At 37.7% G+C, this 17,750-nt stretch overlaps 2 pseudogenes across 2 annotated transcripts in view; both read left to right on the forward strand.

The window, feature by feature from the left end:
• LOC101311342 overlaps positions 1–5,754 on the forward strand; it is a 6,475-nt pseudogene extending 721 nt beyond the window's left edge. Inside the window, exons 3-13 of the transcript XR_183991.1 lie at positions 2,045–2,233; positions 2,384–2,515; positions 2,657–2,799; positions 3,011–3,166; positions 3,862–3,996; positions 4,554–4,616; positions 4,691–4,797; positions 4,919–5,018; positions 5,130–5,221; positions 5,300–5,369; positions 5,450–5,754. The product of XR_183991.1 is annotated as a ruvB-like 1-like (transcript). The remainder of the gene's footprint in view (positions 1–2,044; positions 2,234–2,383; positions 2,516–2,656; positions 2,800–3,010; positions 3,167–3,861; positions 3,997–4,553; positions 4,617–4,690; positions 4,798–4,918; positions 5,019–5,129; positions 5,222–5,299; positions 5,370–5,449) is intronic.
• Positions 5,755–5,941: 187 nt separating this feature from the next.
• LOC101302041 lies at positions 5,942–10,719 on the forward strand (annotated as a pseudogene). The gene is made up of 6 exons (XR_184146.1): positions 5,942–7,508; positions 8,264–8,346; positions 9,282–9,391; positions 9,583–9,682; positions 9,785–9,871; positions 10,495–10,719. The product of XR_184146.1 is annotated as a tyrosine/DOPA decarboxylase 2-like (transcript).
• The last annotated feature ends 7,031 nt before the right edge of the window (positions 10,720–17,750 follow it).

The following is a 17,750-nucleotide window of genomic DNA, read 5'->3' on the forward strand; positions in this document are numbered from 1 at the left end:
GTCGTCTCTCTCTCTCTCTCTCTCTCTCTCTCTCTCTCTCTCTCTATGTCTTATGTATTTGTTCTAGATAGACCGATTAACCAGTGAAATGATACTGTGTCAGTGGCATATTTCAGACTATCCCCGTTTTGGTAAATATGTTTGCTTTATTAGGTTTTGGTCTGTTTGTTGTGCTACTTTCTCTGTCATTCTTTTAGTTTACCTGTAATATTACGTCTTATTTTTATTTTGTATTCACTCAATGCAGTACTATTTCCTGTTGCACACTAGTAAACCACTCACGCAACATGTTGGATGCGGGTATGTTTGAACAGAGTCAGCATTGTAATATCCAGTTATGTTTTATTGATGGTAGTTAGTGAATAGTTATATAACTTATATTTCTGGCTCCAAAGAAACCCTCAAATAAAGTTGAGTGCTTTCGTTAGGCAGTCCCTCTGTACCCAGTAAAATGGTTATTGAAATATTCTCTAGATTGCAAAGGAAAGAGATTAATGAGGGTTTGACTACATGGTGTTTCCATTGGCGGCAGTTCTAAGGCTGCCTTGGTTGGAACACTGTAGAAGAGATAATGAGAAAAGGTTAGAAGGATGGAATAAATTTTATCCAGGGGGTTCATTTTCAAGCATTTGGCAGTAGCCTACCTACTTATTTGTCTTTGCTTTCAATGTTAGAGTGGCAAAGAGTTTACAGAGGGTTAAATATATGTCTGTGAGGGAGTTGGAGAAAGCAAGAAGGGACAGCTAGTTAGGTTGGATGGGGAATCCAAACGTAGGGAGAGAGGAGGTCTGGGAGTTTAGTAGCAAGGGAATATTTTCTCTTCTGGAGAAAAAGCTTTGGAGATTATCGTCGGAGAGGGACGAAAGTATGCTTCCTATGAAACTAGCTGGGATGTGAAACTGGTTCTTAGAGTATCGATTAGAATCCCTTAGATGGACACTTCTACTTAATGGAGTTTATCCAACTGTTTTCAGCTTGCAGTAAATGGGAAAGAGTGGGATTTTGGGATAACTTTTGTGTGGGAGACCAATTTATGCATTAATCTTGTCCAAGACCGTTCAGAGTCTCAAGATTTCTTAACAAAATAATAGAAACTAGAGCTACACCTAACACTTCCATCAGAAAGGTGAGGTGATGCAACTGTCTGTCATCACTAGTGCTGCTAGAAAGACTCAGTTTCGTGGGTTCAATAATGGATGAGAGGATATGGAAGCTTGAGTGTAGAGGTTCTTTTCCTTGGTAATTTAGATCCAGTTTTATACCTTATATCCAGAAAACTAAGGCTCCGCCCACGGTAAAGGTTTTAGGTTTTGGTGGCAGATGGGAGGGTGAATTGCAAGCGATTTGATTCCATGGAGGCTAAATTTGTGCTTTTCTCCTCACTTTTCTTTCATGTGCAATATGCTGGGACAAGTTGTTGAAAATGTTTTTCCACAGTGTGAAGTTGCTTCTCTCTAAGGCAAAGGTTGTGTGGTGAGGCTGGGTTGAGCTGGGAGATCCAGCAGGAAGTCATGATCTTTTTTGTTAAAAGAAATATGCTTTTGGTAAGGAAGAGGGACAACATTTTTTGGGGTTGCAGGCTGTTGGCTATCATTTGGCTGCTTAGATATCATCATCTGCATCCAGCCTTATATTTGGAACAAGCTTGTACAGTTTTGTTGGAAAAGAAAAGAAATGGAAGGATGTTTCAAGACTACACAGTTGATGGAGCTGTTGGAGAGAGTAACATTCTGGTCAGCTCTTTGGCATCTGTTTCATTGGTGTTTAAGAACTGATTTCTTATGTTCTGCTATTGGAAGGTAGCTAAAATTTAGGGGATTTATCTGTTGTTATATGAGGGTGGGATTCTAGTTACTTTTGTTATATGTTTTCTGATTTTTCTGCTGCTGACCACTTGACCTCATCAACTGCATCATTTTTTTTTTGTTTATTACAGGTTGTTTCTTTCAGAAAGGCTTGTTTAACTTCAATAGTGCATAAACCATGAATTTTCTGTTTCTAAGAGGGATCTCAACCTGAATGAATAACAATCTTTCTTTTCCAGGCCAATGGAAGAGCAGTACCTTGGGCTGCTGGCTTTGTGGGTCAAGGGGAGGCCAGAGAAGCTGCTGGTCTTGTAGTTGATATGATACGGCAGAAGAAGATGGCTGGTAAGGCACTTCTACTGGCTGGACCTCCTGGAACTGGAAAGACAGCACTAGCGCTTGGAATAGCCCAGGAGCTTGGCAGTAAGGTATTGTCACAGAATTCATAGCTATCCATTATTGGATGTTAATTGATAATGCAAGTATTATAAGGTACTCTTTGCCAATGTTCTTTTAGTCCTTGAGATAGATGTTTTGTTTTGTTCTGTTTGTACATGGTTAATGTTCCTTATTTATAGGTTCCATTCTGCCTGATGGTTGGATCTGAAGTATACTCATCAGAAGTTAAGAAGACTGAGGTTTTAATGGAAAATTTTAGACGGGCTATTGGTTTACGCATCAAGGAAAATAAAGAGGTCTATGAAGGAGAGGCAAGTCTCTAATGATACATATTATTTTTAGGAATAATTTGGTGCAATTTTCTAAAATGTAGTTTTAGTAATTATCTTACATTACTTTGGCTTTTGACTTAGTTGGTTACAGTTCGTGATGCTTTGATACTGTCATTGTAGGTAACGGAACTAACACCAGAAGAGACTGAGAGTGTTACAGCAGTAAAAGCATTAGCCATGTAATTATTGGATTAAAAACTGTCAAAGGAACCAAACAACTGAAGCTGGACTCCACTATTTATGACGCACTGATTAAGGAAAAGGTAAGTTCTTATTGTCACATTTTTCTTTCTTGTACAAAAGAAGGATACTGTCTTACCTTTTCGCATCTGTAAACTTGTAATTATTTAATTCATTATGAAGCTATTACAGGCAAACATCCTAAAAGATGTTTGACTGTGGGATTATTGTGTTTAAGAAATTGTTTGTGGGATTTTTGTTCTTTTCATTCAGTTTTTCTCATACAACATGCAGGTAGCTGTTGGTGATGTCATATACATTGAAGCAAATAGCGGAGCAGTAAAAAGGGTAGGTAGAAGTGATGCTTTTGCCACCGAATTTGATCTGGAAGCAGAAGACTATGTTCCACTACCAAAAGGAGATGTTCACAAAAAGAAGGAGATTGTCCAGGTTCGATTTAATCTAAACCGTGTTTGCTTTGTGAATATTGTTTGCAATGTTTGTCACATAGCAGTCTATATTATGACACTAGTATTAGAACGGTATACACTGGTAGATTCTCTCTGTTGCTCTGTCATGCTAGATTGATAAAAAAAAAACATCTGTCATGCTTGCATGATGCAGATGTTTCCTAATAATACATTGCCATTGTTACTTAGTTTATTTAATCTAGGAATTTGGTTCTCGAGACATTGTGAAAAATTTACTGATTGAGTACTACCTGTTCAAATTACTGAGGTTTTTGGCCTCATAAGATTATTAAAATGAACAGTTAACATTGATAACGTCTGAACTTACTGTATATGGCATGTCATCCTTAATCCATGAATAGTTTATGCTGGTTTTTACCATGTCTCTCTTGTTTTCTCCATAATTTTACTGTACTTTATACTACACAATAATATGTTTGTGAGCCGTGACCTGGTTGGTTAAGGCGGTTAACTAACATCTTTGAGGTTATTATGGGTTCAAAATCTCATTGACATATGTAAGGTGTGTGAGTTATTTAATAAATTTTTAAAAAAAAAATACTACACAATAATATTGCTATATTCAATTTCTGTCTATGGAATTGAATTTTATCGTTTCATATAATCTTCTCTTTTTCTGTTTAGTTTGTGTTTACTTATGTATCTCCTTAATAGGATGTTACACTGCACGATCTGGATGCTGCAAATGCACGACCTCAAGGTGGGCAAGATATATTATCTCTAATGGGTCAGATGATGAAACCAAGGAAAACAGAAATTACTGACAAATTGAGGCAGGAAATAAATAAGGTACTGCTTTTCAAATGTCTTTTTGTGTGGTTGCTAAAGATAAAATTTACTTGTGAGACGGGTTCCTTGCAATCAACAACTTTGGAGAAGGCTGTTCCCAAATTTGGCGATGTCTGCTAATAAATTTATTTCCAAGACTTTGACATACTAATCGGTTTATTCCATTTAATTAATCCCATAATCGGTCATAATGCTTCGAGAATCATGCCCTTTCTCCTCCTTACCTATTTCATTTCATGCTCCAGTTAGCCTCTTTATATATTCCACAATGAATTAAGATACCAAGTATATTGTAATTCGTACAAATTCTACCATCAATGATGCACAGTTGAAAGTATTTCCTAAGTTTATAATGTTTCTAGTTCCTCATGTGAATTTGAGTTGGCATATGATGGATATCTTGACATGCTGCTTTGTGTCTAGGGATGTATCCACTCCATTTGAGGGTTAATATTCCCTTCAAATGATATTTTATTAGCTGTAAAATGAAGGAAGAAGGTATTAAGTTTCATTTACCGGTAAAATGAAGGATGTATTTCATTTATGATTGATGGCAGGTTGTTAACCGGTATATTGATGGAGTAGCAGAGCTAGTACCTGGAGTTCTATTCATTGATGAGGTTCTTTTTTCTTCCAAATCCTTGACCACTATGACATGTTATATTACTTGACAATTCTAAAACTTGACCAACAGGTACATATGCTGGATATGGAATGCTTTTCATACTTGAACCGTGCTTTAGAGAGCTCATTATCTCCAATAGTAATATTTGCTACAAACAGAGGAATTTGCAGTGTAAGGCATATACAGCGATTTCCCTTAATCAACTTCCCTCATGTTACCTTTTATGTTTGAGAAAAAACATATTCGTATGCCATACCTGTCTTTCAATGGTCACTATAATGGTCTGTTCCTCTGCAGAGGGACTGATATGACTAGTCCTCACGGAATACCTGTTGACTTGTTGGACCGCTTGGTGATTATCCGAACTCAAACGTATGGTCCTGAAGAGATGATAAAGGTCTATACAATTTATTTGCTTGCTGTCTTTCTTTTAATTTCTAATTCCATTTTCATTTTAGTTAGTGTCAGTAATCCTACTAATAATTCAATTGATCCTTGTTTGAGCCAGATCCTAGCAACCCGTGCACAGGTGGAGGAACTAGTTATCGAGGAGGAGAGTTTGGCTTACCTGGGAGAGATAGGCCAAAAATCATCTTTAAGGTCTGGCATGATTGTTATATTTGTAACTCTCGAGTTCTTTCCCTCTAAAGGATGCTTACAGTATTACATTTTGCTCAGGCATGCTGTTCAGCTCTTATCACCTGCAAGCATTTTGGCGAAAATGAATGGCAGAGACAACATCTGCAAGGTAGCTGTCACTTTGACAATAATAATAGGTGCAATTGAAGCATAATTGTTCCCTAACAAACGAAATTGTTTGTTTAACAGGCGGATCTAGAAGAAGTCGATACACTATATCTGGATGCGAAGTCATCAGCAAAGGTTCTCCAAGAGCAGCAGGAAAAATACTTCTCCAAGAGCAGCAGGAAAAATACATTTCGTAATTAGTACTAACTGAGCAATGTAGCTGGTCCCTTCATTTGATTTTGAAGCAGCAATATTGGTGTTCCTATTTGCCAAACTCAGCATCTGACTTGGACGTTTAGACGCACAGAAGACAGATGATCAGATCCACACATTTAGCAAGTGGGTTATAAATAAGATCATATATACAAGATCATGTGGATATAGATAGCTGCACATACACAAACATTTAAGTCATTGCAAGTCTTGAGCGAGTACGTCACTCGTCTCTATATAAACACTTTATGCTCTAGTGGAACTCAAACCATCATCCATTCTACTCATCTCTGTCCTGCTATCCTTTATCGATCATCTGTTGTACGTAGTTCTGTTTAACTAATTCATCTCACAGTCCAAATGGGTAGCCTACCATTCCACCATGATTCACATGAAACTACCTCTGATCACATTACCAATGCCCTAGACCATGAAGAATTTAGGAAACACGGCCACATGATCATCGACTTCATTGCAGATTATTACCAAAACATAGAGAAATATCCAGTTTTAAGCCAAGTGCTACCTGGTTATCTCAAAAAATGCCTACCAAATTCTGCTCCATATGACCCTGAACCTATCTCAACCATCCTTAAAGATGTTCAAGATCACATTATTCCTGGCCTAACACACTGGCAAAGTCCCAATTTTTTTGTTTACTTTTCTTCAACGGCTAGCACTGCTGGGTTTCTAGGGGAATTGCTCACCACTGGATTTAATGTGGTGGGGTTCAACTGGGTTTCATCACCAGCAGCAACCGTGCTTGAGAACATAATCATGGATTGGTTGGGAGACATGCTTCAGCTTCCTAAGTCTTTCCTATTCTCTGGCAACGGCAGCGGTGTGTTGCATGTGAGGCCATTGTTTGCACAATGGTAGCTGCCAGGGACCAAATGCTAAGCCGACTTGGTAGCGAGAATATGGGAAAGCTTGTTGTGTATGGTTCAGACCAAACACATAGCACACTTCAAAAGGCGACACAAATTGTTGGAATCAACCCTGAAAACTTTCGGGCCATCAAGACTACAAAGTCGACTAGTTTTGCATTATCACCTGAGATGCTAAGATTGGCAATAAGTTCAGACCTAGAAAAAGGTTTAGTCCCCCTCTTTGTTTGTGCTACAATTGGCACGACCGCTACAACTGCTATTGATCCATTGGAGTCACTATGTCATGTAGCAAAAGAATATGGGGTGTGGGTTCATGTGGATGCTGCGTATGCTGGAAGTGCATGCATTTGTCCTGAGTTTCGACATTACATCGATGGCGTAGAGGGCGCCAATTCTTTTAGTTTTAACCCTCATAAGTGGTTATTCACTGGAATGGATTGTTGTGGCCTTTGGGTTAAAAATCCAAATCTGTTGGTAAGTTCACTATCGACGAATCCTGAGTTTTTGAGGAACAAAACTAGTGATTCAAAGCAAGTTGTGGACTACAAAGATTGGCAAATAGCCCTAAGCCGGAGGTTTCGGGCATTGAAGTTATGGCTTGTGCTCAGAAGCTACGGCGTTACGGCGTTACGGCGTGGCTAACCTTAGAAACTTTATTCGTAGCCATGTCAAAATGGCCAAGACTTTTGAAGGGCTTATGAGAATGGACAAGAGGTTTGAGATTGTGGTGCCTGGTAACTTCTCCTTGGTCTGCTTTAGAATTTCACCATCAGCATTGATTTGTAGTGATGATAATGGTGATGAGACGGGTCTTGTAAACGAGGTAAATTGCAAGTTGTTGGAGGCCATCAACGCATCAGGTAAAGCATACATGACTCATGCTGTGGTTGGAGGTGTCTATTTGTTGCGTTGCGCCATAGGTGCAACTCTAACAGAAAAAAAGCATATTCTCATGGCGTGGAAGGTAGTGCAAGACCATGACAATGCCATCCTGAGCATATATCTCAAACACAAATGCATTACTAAAGCTAAAAATTGTATTTATGATTAATTCTATGTTTTCATTTGTGTGATGCGGTTTCCTGCCCTATATTTACCTAATTTTTGTCTTTTTTCGTACTTTGATCATGTAGCTCATAAAGTTAGCGAGCTAGCTCGTAAAATTAGGTGTGGTTTTAGCCTAGTCTCTCCTCCTATTTGTACCGTTCATTATTTCTATTAATAAATTTAGAGAAAGGGCTGGAGTTAGCTCTTGCATTGCTCACCAAAAAAAAAATATTTGTGACTCTACTAACAGGTCACAAATCACCAGCAACTATATCTTATGTTATAGTTTCATCACTTTCATGTATTTTATTTTCTTTATAAATTGGGTTATGTTTACATTGTCGTACAATGACTATGTTATAATAATTTCAGTCATTGATCGAGTTTACATGATATAAGAAAAACGTTGTTTTGGCTGACGCAAATACTTGTGAGTTTTTAATAATAATATATTTGGTTCAAGTAGTAGACATACAGGCTTGCAAGTGTTTGAAATAGCTCCTCATGAGCTACATATGATCATAGTAGAAAAGAAACAAAAAAAAAAAAGAAAAAAAAAAGAGGCAACGAGTGAAATAAGGTTGCTTTGCAAGGTTCGAAGTTCGAAGTTCGAAGTTTTACAACGACGTTTATAGTTTTTACGTAAACATCCTCATTTTAAGTATCTAATGCGCCAGTAATTCAATCAAGCTGTGAATGGCAATTGGAATGGTTGTTACACCTTCATATCAATTTATATGTACAGACAACCCAGTGTCTATAGAGGCTGAGTATCTACTTTTCCTCATTATCATTTGCTTGCCCAGAAATGGCTTGTTCCGGCCAGAGGTTGGTACTACAAACACCCAGACGTATGTATATCCGGCACCACAAGAAAATAAGCAATCATTTCATAGAGCTTCACTTTTGTATCATCCTTACTCAATCTAACAGCCACAAGAATTCTTATCAACAATAATTGATAAAGGAAAATTTAAACTATTGGATTGAGTATGGATGATGTTGGAGACTTAAAATTGTTATTAAAGCAAATCCAAGTAAAATGAAAAATCCAAGCAGATAAACTAAATTCTATTTTTTATACAATAAAATCTCGATAAATTAATAATCTTGACGCAAAGTAAGCATCATTTTCACAAGCCAAACTGTCGGTAGTCGGGAAGATCAATACATATACATATAGCATGTGACGTGGCTCTGCAACTGCACGACAACCCCCATTCAAATGCCGGATAGATATTTATGCTGTGACCGGAGACCAGATTGACGTGACCGACGGTTGTGTTGCAATGCGCATCAACCAGCGTTGGTCTCTCTAGACTATTTGGTATGCTGATTCTGTTCTGCCCACTAAAAATCTGGGAGCACAGCATTTTACAATCTGGGAGCAATATTTCGACTTTCGAGGAGCGTCCCATTCTGCCACAATGTGGTCAGGCCTGATCTCCTTTAACAAGCAGCAACCACTTAATGTCATTAACTGTTAGCTCAAGCTCATCACGAAGCATTTGAACTACTTTCCTCACACCAGCAGCTATTATGAGAACGCCACTGGTCTACCAATCTGAATTGGAAACATATATAACTGAATCGATTCTAGCTCGCACAAGCAAAGGATTGGAGGATCTTTGAGCACTAATTTTAGATTATGTGTCAAAATAGCAATAGCATGCAGCAGAATAACTATAAAAGAGACTTGTGCGGTGGTTAACATCATGATGAGCTTTAAATTACTAGACAATTCTAAATAACTTGATCAACAGGTACATATGCTGGATATGGAATGCTTTTCGTACTTGAGCCGTGCTTTAGATAGCTCATTATCTCCTCCAATAGTAATATTTGCCACAAACAGAGGAATTTGCAATTTAAGGTATGAAAATTCAGTTGTACAGAAATTTCCCTTACTTATCTTCTCTCATGTTACATTTTATGGTCGAGGAAACGCATAAACCTAGGCCATACTTGTCTTTCAATGCTACAAGCATTGCCTATAAACCTTTCAGTTTGGTCACTAACTCACTATAATGGCTAACTTTCTTACATTGGTCTGTTATTCTGCAGAGGGACTGATATGGCTAGTCCTCACGGAAAGCCTGTTGACTTATTGGACCGATTGGTTAGTATCCGAACTCAAACATATGGTCCTGAGGAGATGATAAAGGTATGAACAGTTTATATGCTCAATTGCTCACTGTCTTAATTTCTTTTTCTTTCTACACTTCCATTCTGTGTTTATGACTGAATTGCTTATTGTTTGAGCCAGATCTTAGCAACCCGCGCACAGTTTTCTCATAGAGGAGAAGAGTTCGGCTTACCTGCTCGGAGAGATAGGCCAAAAATCATCTTTAAGGTCTTGAACAATTTGTTAGATTTGTAACTCGAGTTTTTTTCCTCTAAAGGATGCTTACAGTATTACATTTTCCTCGGGCATGCTGTTCAGCTCTTATCACCTGCAAGCATTGTGGTGAAAATGAAAGGCAGAGACAATATCTGCTACGTAGCTACTACTTTGACAATGATAATAGGTGTGATTGAAGCGTAATTGTTCAGTAACAAACTAAATCATTTGTTATATAGGCGGATCTAGAGGAAGTTGATACACTATATCCGGATGCGCGAAGCCATTATTGGCAAAGGTTCTTCAAGAGCAGCAGGAAAAATACATTTCATAATCAGTATTCAATTGATTTTGATGTGGAGTGTGTAGTTGTTATTCCTATTTCCATCTAAACCTAATGTAAATGGTTTTATATATTGACAATTAAGGACTGGATGAATCCAACTATGTATCTGTCCTATCACTCCTATGAACATGAACAAACCTCCATGTTAGCTTTACTTAATTAATCCTGGAAGGCAGGTGGTTTTGAAGATTTTTTTTATTTTGGGATGCAATTTTTTGACGATATAAAAAACAAAACCGCAAGGGACATTCTTTTCTGGCATGATAACTTAAGACCGAGTTGATCTCAGAAAGAAGAGGAGGGACTCTCGGGGCCAAGAGCTAGCTGGTCTACTTTGGCTTATTTGAGTTGGGTCAAATGGTTTGCACGAAATCATCTTCTCTTTAATAATCATATCGTGGCTGAGAAAGCACAATTGTCAATAGAAGAATTTTCGAAGGCTCATAAGAGCAAGAATAAGGCTGCTGTTGGGAGTAGGGATTTGGTCATTGTGATGTCAGATTGCATTGGATGAGGGCATGAAGCCTCTGAAAGAATGCTTGGTAATATATTCGAGCAGAGAAGCCAAGTCCCAGATGACCCAGATGACTTTATAAGGCAATGTCAAGTCCTCTCACATGACGAGGAGATGATCCGAATCAAGCCATATCTGATGGTATCATTGCATGTCTTGTGCGCGTGTATAATTAACCGACTCTCCAAACCCATATCTCTATATAAACACTTGAATCAAAACTCAAACCATCAACCATCTTACTCATTTTCAATTCTTTCTCCTGCCTCGTACACAAAAGTTTCTATCTTGTGATCTTTTGGTCAGATTGTGGATTGTAATTTACTGATTCAACACAGATCTCTACAGGCATCAAAGGTAGTATGAGTATAAATATCAATTAACATTCATATTCCAATTAATCATAGTCCCCATATGCATATTTCAATTAATCGTTCTAGATACATATTTAAAGCAGTTTATTTGCTTTCGGATCTGCAATGTTTAATGACTTCGTTGGTTTATTTGATTTTAGACAAATATTTAAGAAGTTTTAATTTATTTTTTTAATCTCAATTGTTTTGGTTCATTTTGAAATTGCAAAATCTGGAATTACTACTATGCTTCAATAATGTCTCTGTAAATTCAGCAAAGTAGTGTCGACATTGTGGCATATGCAACATCATTTTCATTTTGTATCAGATTTTGGCATAAAATTTTGGGGTCCTTAGCACTACTCTTTGCCAAAACATGTTTTGAATTACCCAATATTATTTGGTCTAGTGGCATCAGTCTCCTCTCTGTAAGTGAGAGGTCGTGAGTTCAACTCACAATAAACTCGTTGTAGCATTTAAGTTATTTGTTTGATAAAAAAAAAACATGTCATGAATTATTAGAAAAAGACTCTTATTGTTTCGAAATCTAATGATTTTAAATTATATTAACTTTATTTATATAAAAAATAATTCCTTTGACTATTTTTCCAGTGGTGGAGCTAGGTTAGTCTTGGCTCGGATGGAGCCCAAGTGAGGATAAGGCCTAAAAAACAAAAACAAAAAAACCATATCCCATAAGAAAAAAAAATGACGACGTCTTTTGCTGCAGCACGTCTATCCTGGGTCCTTCCTCTCAATCCTTGGTTCCTCTCAATCTCAGTCACACCTTCCACTCAATCCTTAGTTCATTAGAGCATATTTAGTAATATTAGACATATTGTAGTCAAATTTTAGCCAAAATAACTTAGTTCATTAGAGCATATTTAGCAATGCTAAACATATTGTAGTCAAATTTTAGCCAAAATAGCTAAAAAGTTATTTTGGCTAGCCACATTAGAATTATTTCTACATCAGTACTCTCTATTTCAATTAATGTTTGATTTATATTATTAATTAAATAAAAAATTAATTAAATGTGTTTTAATATATTAGAAAAAAATTGCTTAAAAGGAATACTTTGAATTAACATAAATTATAGATAGATTCATCTAGCTATTTAGAGAGTGATATATGTAAAAATTAAAATAGCTAGTCACTTACTAGTTTGCTAGAGCTGGTAAAACTGATAATAACAAAAATTAAACTCGCTCTTTAAAATGGTTAAGGAGCCAATATAAAGAGTATGTTAAAGATGCTCTTAATTTGTCCGTTGCCCGGAGCCTGTCACCTCAATCTGCAGTCTCTACTTCACTGGGTATGGCTAACTTTGGAATTTAATTAGATAGGGACTAGGGAAGATGTTCATGATTCATGAAGCTAGCTGGAAAGTGGAGATTTGAATGTTCACATCGGCTTCTTTTCTTTTGTCTGGGTTTAGCAAGTTTAACTTTAGGACTATTTGCAATCACAAATTCACAATGTTTTTTTTAATGCCATACAAATATAAGATAGCCGTGTAAATTTTGTATGAATGAAATTCAAGTAAGCATGTGAAAAAATTTGTTCCCTAATCATCTAATGTTGTCTGTGACATTGGTACTTAATTTGATTTAATTATGGTTGGTTGCAGGGAGTGAAGTTGTATTTAGGCTATCACAAATTCACAATCGTATTAGTTAGCTATGTTGCAACTGTATAAAATAGCTACTGTGTGTTTAATACTTTGATTTAATTAAGGTCGATCATGGAAATTTCAATAGTTCGAAAAAAGGAAATCTCGATGGATATATCGAGATAATATCGAATATCGATAGAAATTTTATTAAATTTTATCTAAAAGTTGTATATTCGACCAAAATAGACTAAATATAAAATATCGGAAAGATATGAAAATTAATATCAGTAATTGTAAAAAACGGAAATTTCGAGGAAATTTCGGATATTTTACTCCTTGATCTAGCTATGTTTAGTACTTCGATTTCCTCATTGAATTTTCTCTCTACTGTGTGTTTAGTATAATCTCGCACCGTCAAGGTTCAATGAAATTTTTTCATGTGTTACAAATAGCCCAAATGACATTTTCATCATGGCTCCACCACTGGATTTTTCTTTACTTTCTATTTTCAATACTCAACAACAATTTTTCGTCAAGACGTCAATCAAGAATAAAAAATATTTATTCTAATTAGATTAATCGATATGCACATATATTCGATTGATAGGTTTGCAATTTTGCACAACAAATGTATTGCAACTCGGCGTTGATTTGATTCTTACAAAATATGTTCATACGAATAAATATATACATATATGTATTATTTTTCATCCGAAGACAATTATATATATATATATATATGCTAGTGTTATTAACACACTATTTTATGTTATTAACACACCTCATCTATTTTCATATCCACACATTTCAATTTTATTTACAAACTTGTCACTTCAATTTGTTTTATTGATTGATTCTCATTATAGATGGGTGTGTTAATAACACAATAGGTGTGCTAATAACAGTAGCCATATATATATATATATATATATATATATATATATATATATTTATTGTTAGCTAGCCATTATTTAGCGGTCCTCATCATATGTGAGTTGAGCGCTTAGCGTGGGACGCTATTATAGTCTTATTAGCGGTCCTCGTTATATGTGAGTAGAGCGCTTAGCGTGGGACGCTATTATAGTCTGAGAGGCTCATAGTTATGGTGAAACCTCTTCCCCATATTTTATTGATTTATTGGGAACCAAAGGGATTGGTTCATTTTTGTTGCCTCTAATTATTTTCGGAAAGATTTCCAAGAATGGCATGCATAAATATTTTCTCAATAGAAAATATGGGAAAAGCATTAAATTGATTTCAATGCTCTATCATTAAGTCCGTATCTTTGTTATTTATTTTTGTCCACTCACTCTAACGTTTTAAATGCTTTCTCTTGGGCCTTTCGTTTTAAATGCCCAGTCTGCAGAATTCTGTTCGGCAAGAGTAGGAGGCGAGTGATATTTCTCACCTCATCCAGTTTTCTCTCATAGGTTACTAGTTTAACCTATTGTATATTTTTTTTCTTTCTTAGTAGTTGTTCTGATAACCATGGGATGTTTTAAGTGATATTAATGTGGTGGTGTGTTAAGAGCTTGTGACTCCACTTAGGAGTGATGAAAAAGATTTATTTGGTATGTTTGTATGAGAGATTAAATTCTTGAAATTATTTTGAATTGTTATTTTAGTTGAGGTGGTGGATGATTACTTAGGGGAGCGGATGGCTCTAGTAGATGTGGATTAAATTGTTTTAGAAGTGTTTGAGTTGTTGGTGATTTTTCTTTCAGGTAGGGTTACCCATTTTCAAGGAAGGTTATGCCAAAATTTTGGTAGAATTTCCCTTGAGGTGGGTCCCGCAGGGTTTATCCCGAATTTAAAGGGGAAATCTGGGGTAGGTCCTGACAATTGGTATCAACACTAGGTTGACCGATTCCTATTTTTCTTTATCACTACCATATATGCTTAATAACACTTAGTGTCATTAGAGTGATGGTCCGGCCGCGGCGGATCTATTAGCATTTTATGCCTGTATGCTAAGTGTTTATTAAGTATGTGGGTAGTTATCCTTTTCTTGTTTCTTGTGCTAAATATTTTATTCTCAGGAAGTATGCCTCCTCGCCGAGCACCTAGGTAGAATCCTCCAAGGGGGAAGAAGAGAATGTACATGGTGATTGGACTGATGCCATGGAGCAGTTCTTTCAGCATTTTAGTACTAGCATGATCTCTGAGATAAATTATGATAGAGCTTACAAGAATGGAGCTAGAGCGTTTAGCCATGCTGTTGAGCCATTGGATGCTCAGAATTGGGTAGAGACCATTGAGAAAATGTTTATTCAGGTGAGATGCTCAGAGGATAGGAAAGTGGGCTTGGCTACTCAGTTTTTGGAGAAGGAAGCTTGGCATTGGTGGCTTGATATGAGTAGAGGTATGGGTGATGCTACAAATCATATGTCCTAGGATCAGTTTACCGCTCTTTTTATAAAGCGCTATATTAGTCATGCTCATGTCACCTGAATGAGGGAGGAGTTCTTAAATCTGCAGAAGGGTGATGACATGACAGTGATGGGTTTTGATCAGCGATTCCAAGAGTTGTCCTATTATGTGCCTGATTTGGTGAGGACAGAGCAGGAGAAGATTTATCAGTTCACCAAGGGCCTTAGTGGTATTTATGCAAATAGGATGATAGCGGTGCCATATCAGTCATTTCATCAGGCCGTGACTTTTGCTCTGAAATATTGAGGCACATGAGTTGGCAGCTAGCCGTCTTCGTGATTCTGGTGGTCATAGCCAGGGTTCATCAAAGAAATTGGCATCCACCTCTGGTTTTGGATCATCTACTGGTAGTGGACATGGTAGCAGTTCGAGTTCTGGCTCTGGCTTTAGAGGGAAATTCAAGAGGCATGGTCGTAGATCCTTCAAGAATTTTATTGGGCGTCAGCTTGGGCGATTCAGGAGTGGATCGCGTAGTAGGAGTGGGACCTCTGGTGGTCAGTCTTTTCAGTCTAGACATAGTCAGTTTCAGTCAGGGGGATGTTTTCAGTGTGGTCAGCTGGATCACTTCAAAAGAGATTGCCCTCTTCTGACTCAGGGAGCTACATATGCTCCTACTCAGGCCATGGGTCAGACTTCAGCTAGTGGTTCTAGTAGTGGTGCACGCGTCATGGCTCCAGCTAGAGGCGGCTTTCAGCAGGGCAGAGGACAGAGAGGTCTTCCTGCCACTACTCATGCTAGGCTTCATGCCATGACTCAGCAGGAGGGACATACCTCCCCGGATGTTATCATTGGTACGTTGTTAATTTTCGGTCATCTTGCTTTTATATTGATAGACCCTGGAGCGACGCATTCTTTTATGTCTAGTAGATTTTCATTTCTCGCCAATGTGCCATCCTCGCCACTTCTAGGCGAGTGGCAGGTTTCCTTGCCCTCCGGTGATGTGATGAAGATAGATTGGGTATTTAGAGGTTGTGAAGTGTTGGTAGAGGGTATTAGTTTTGAAGTTGACTTGATTCCATTAGATATTGTGGAGTTTGATGTAATTTTGGGTATGGACTTTTTAGAGGCATATAGAGCTATGATTGATTGTTTCCGGAAAGTAGTGGTGTGGTGTTACGAAGTCCTGGAAAGCCTGAGGTTACATTCCAAGGGGAGCGGGATGTTGTTTCAAGTTGTTTGATTTCAGCTGTCGCTGCTAGGAAATTGTTGAATAAAGGGTGTCAAGCTTATTTAGCCCATGTGGTGGATACTAGAAAGGGAGAGGTGAGAATGGAAGATATCCCTATAGTAAATGAGTTTCCTGATGTTTTTCCAGATGAGTTGCCTGGTTTGCCTCCTGTAAATGAGATAGATTTTACAATTGAGTTACTTCCTAGAACGGCGCCTATTTCTCAAACGCCTTATAGAATGGCACCTGCAGAATTAAAAGAGTTAAAAACTCAATTGCAGGAGTTGGTGGATAAGGGTTTTATTCAGCCTAATATGTCTCCTTAGGGTGCTCCAGTGTTATTTGTCAAGAAGAAAGATGGCACCATGAGACTATGTGTGGACTATAGGAAGTTGAAGCAGGTTACGGTAAAGAATAAATATCATTTGCCCCGCATTGATGATTTATTCGATCAGTTGAGGGGTGCCACAGTCTTTTCAAAGATTGATTTGAGATCAGGATATCATCAGTTGCGGATTCGGGAAAGTGATATAGCCAAGACTGCTTTTCGATCACTTTATGGTCATTATGAGTTTGTGGTGATGCCGTTTGGACTTACTAATGCACCCGCTGCTTTCATGGATCTCATGAATAGGGTGTTCCGTCCATATCTTGACCACTTCGTGATTGTATTCATAGATGACATCTCGGTGTATTCGAAAAATTTGAAGCAGCATGCTAAGCATTTAAAAATGGTATTGCAGACTTTGAGGGAAGCTCAGTTATATGCAAAGCTTAGTAAATGTGAGTTTTGGTTGGATAAAGTGGGGTTCTTAGGCCATGTGGTTTCGGCGGAAGGTGTCAGTGTGGATCCTCAAAAGATAGAAGCGGTGACAAATTGGAAGAGGCCTTCTAGTGTGATGGAGATTCGTAGTTTATTGGGGTTAGCAGGCTATTATCGTCGTTTTGTCAAAGATTTTTCAAAGATTGCTGCTCCTCTTACAAGATTAACCAGGAAGGGGGTTAAGTTCGAGTGGTCCGAGAAGTGTGAGCAGAGCTTTCAAGAGCTCAAGGATCATTTAACTAGTGCTCCAGTTCTAGCACTCCCTGATGATAGTGGAGAGTATATGGTTTATTGCGATGCTTCCAGGCAAGGTTTGGGTGGTGTGTTGATGCAACATGAAAGAGTAATTGCTTACGCTTCTAGGCAATTGAAGCTGCATGAAGGAATTACCCCACCCACGACCTAGAGCTTGCTGCATTGGTTTTTACATTGAAATTATGGAGACATTATCTCTATGGAGCCAAGTGCCAGATCTTTACCGACCATAAGAGCCTTCGGTATGTGTGAACACAGAGAGAATTAAATATGAGGCAAAGAAGGTGGATGGAGTTGATTAAAGATTATGATTGTACTATTGAGTATCATCCTGGAAAAGCTAATGTATAGCGGATGCTCTTAGTCGCCATCCTTCTATGTCCTTAG

This window comes from Fragaria vesca, linkage group LG2 (assembly GCF_000184155.1).
Source record: "Fragaria vesca subsp. vesca linkage group LG2, FraVesHawaii_1.0, whole genome shotgun sequence".
Classification (NCBI taxonomy): Eukaryota; Viridiplantae; Streptophyta; class Magnoliopsida; order Rosales; family Rosaceae; genus Fragaria; species Fragaria vesca.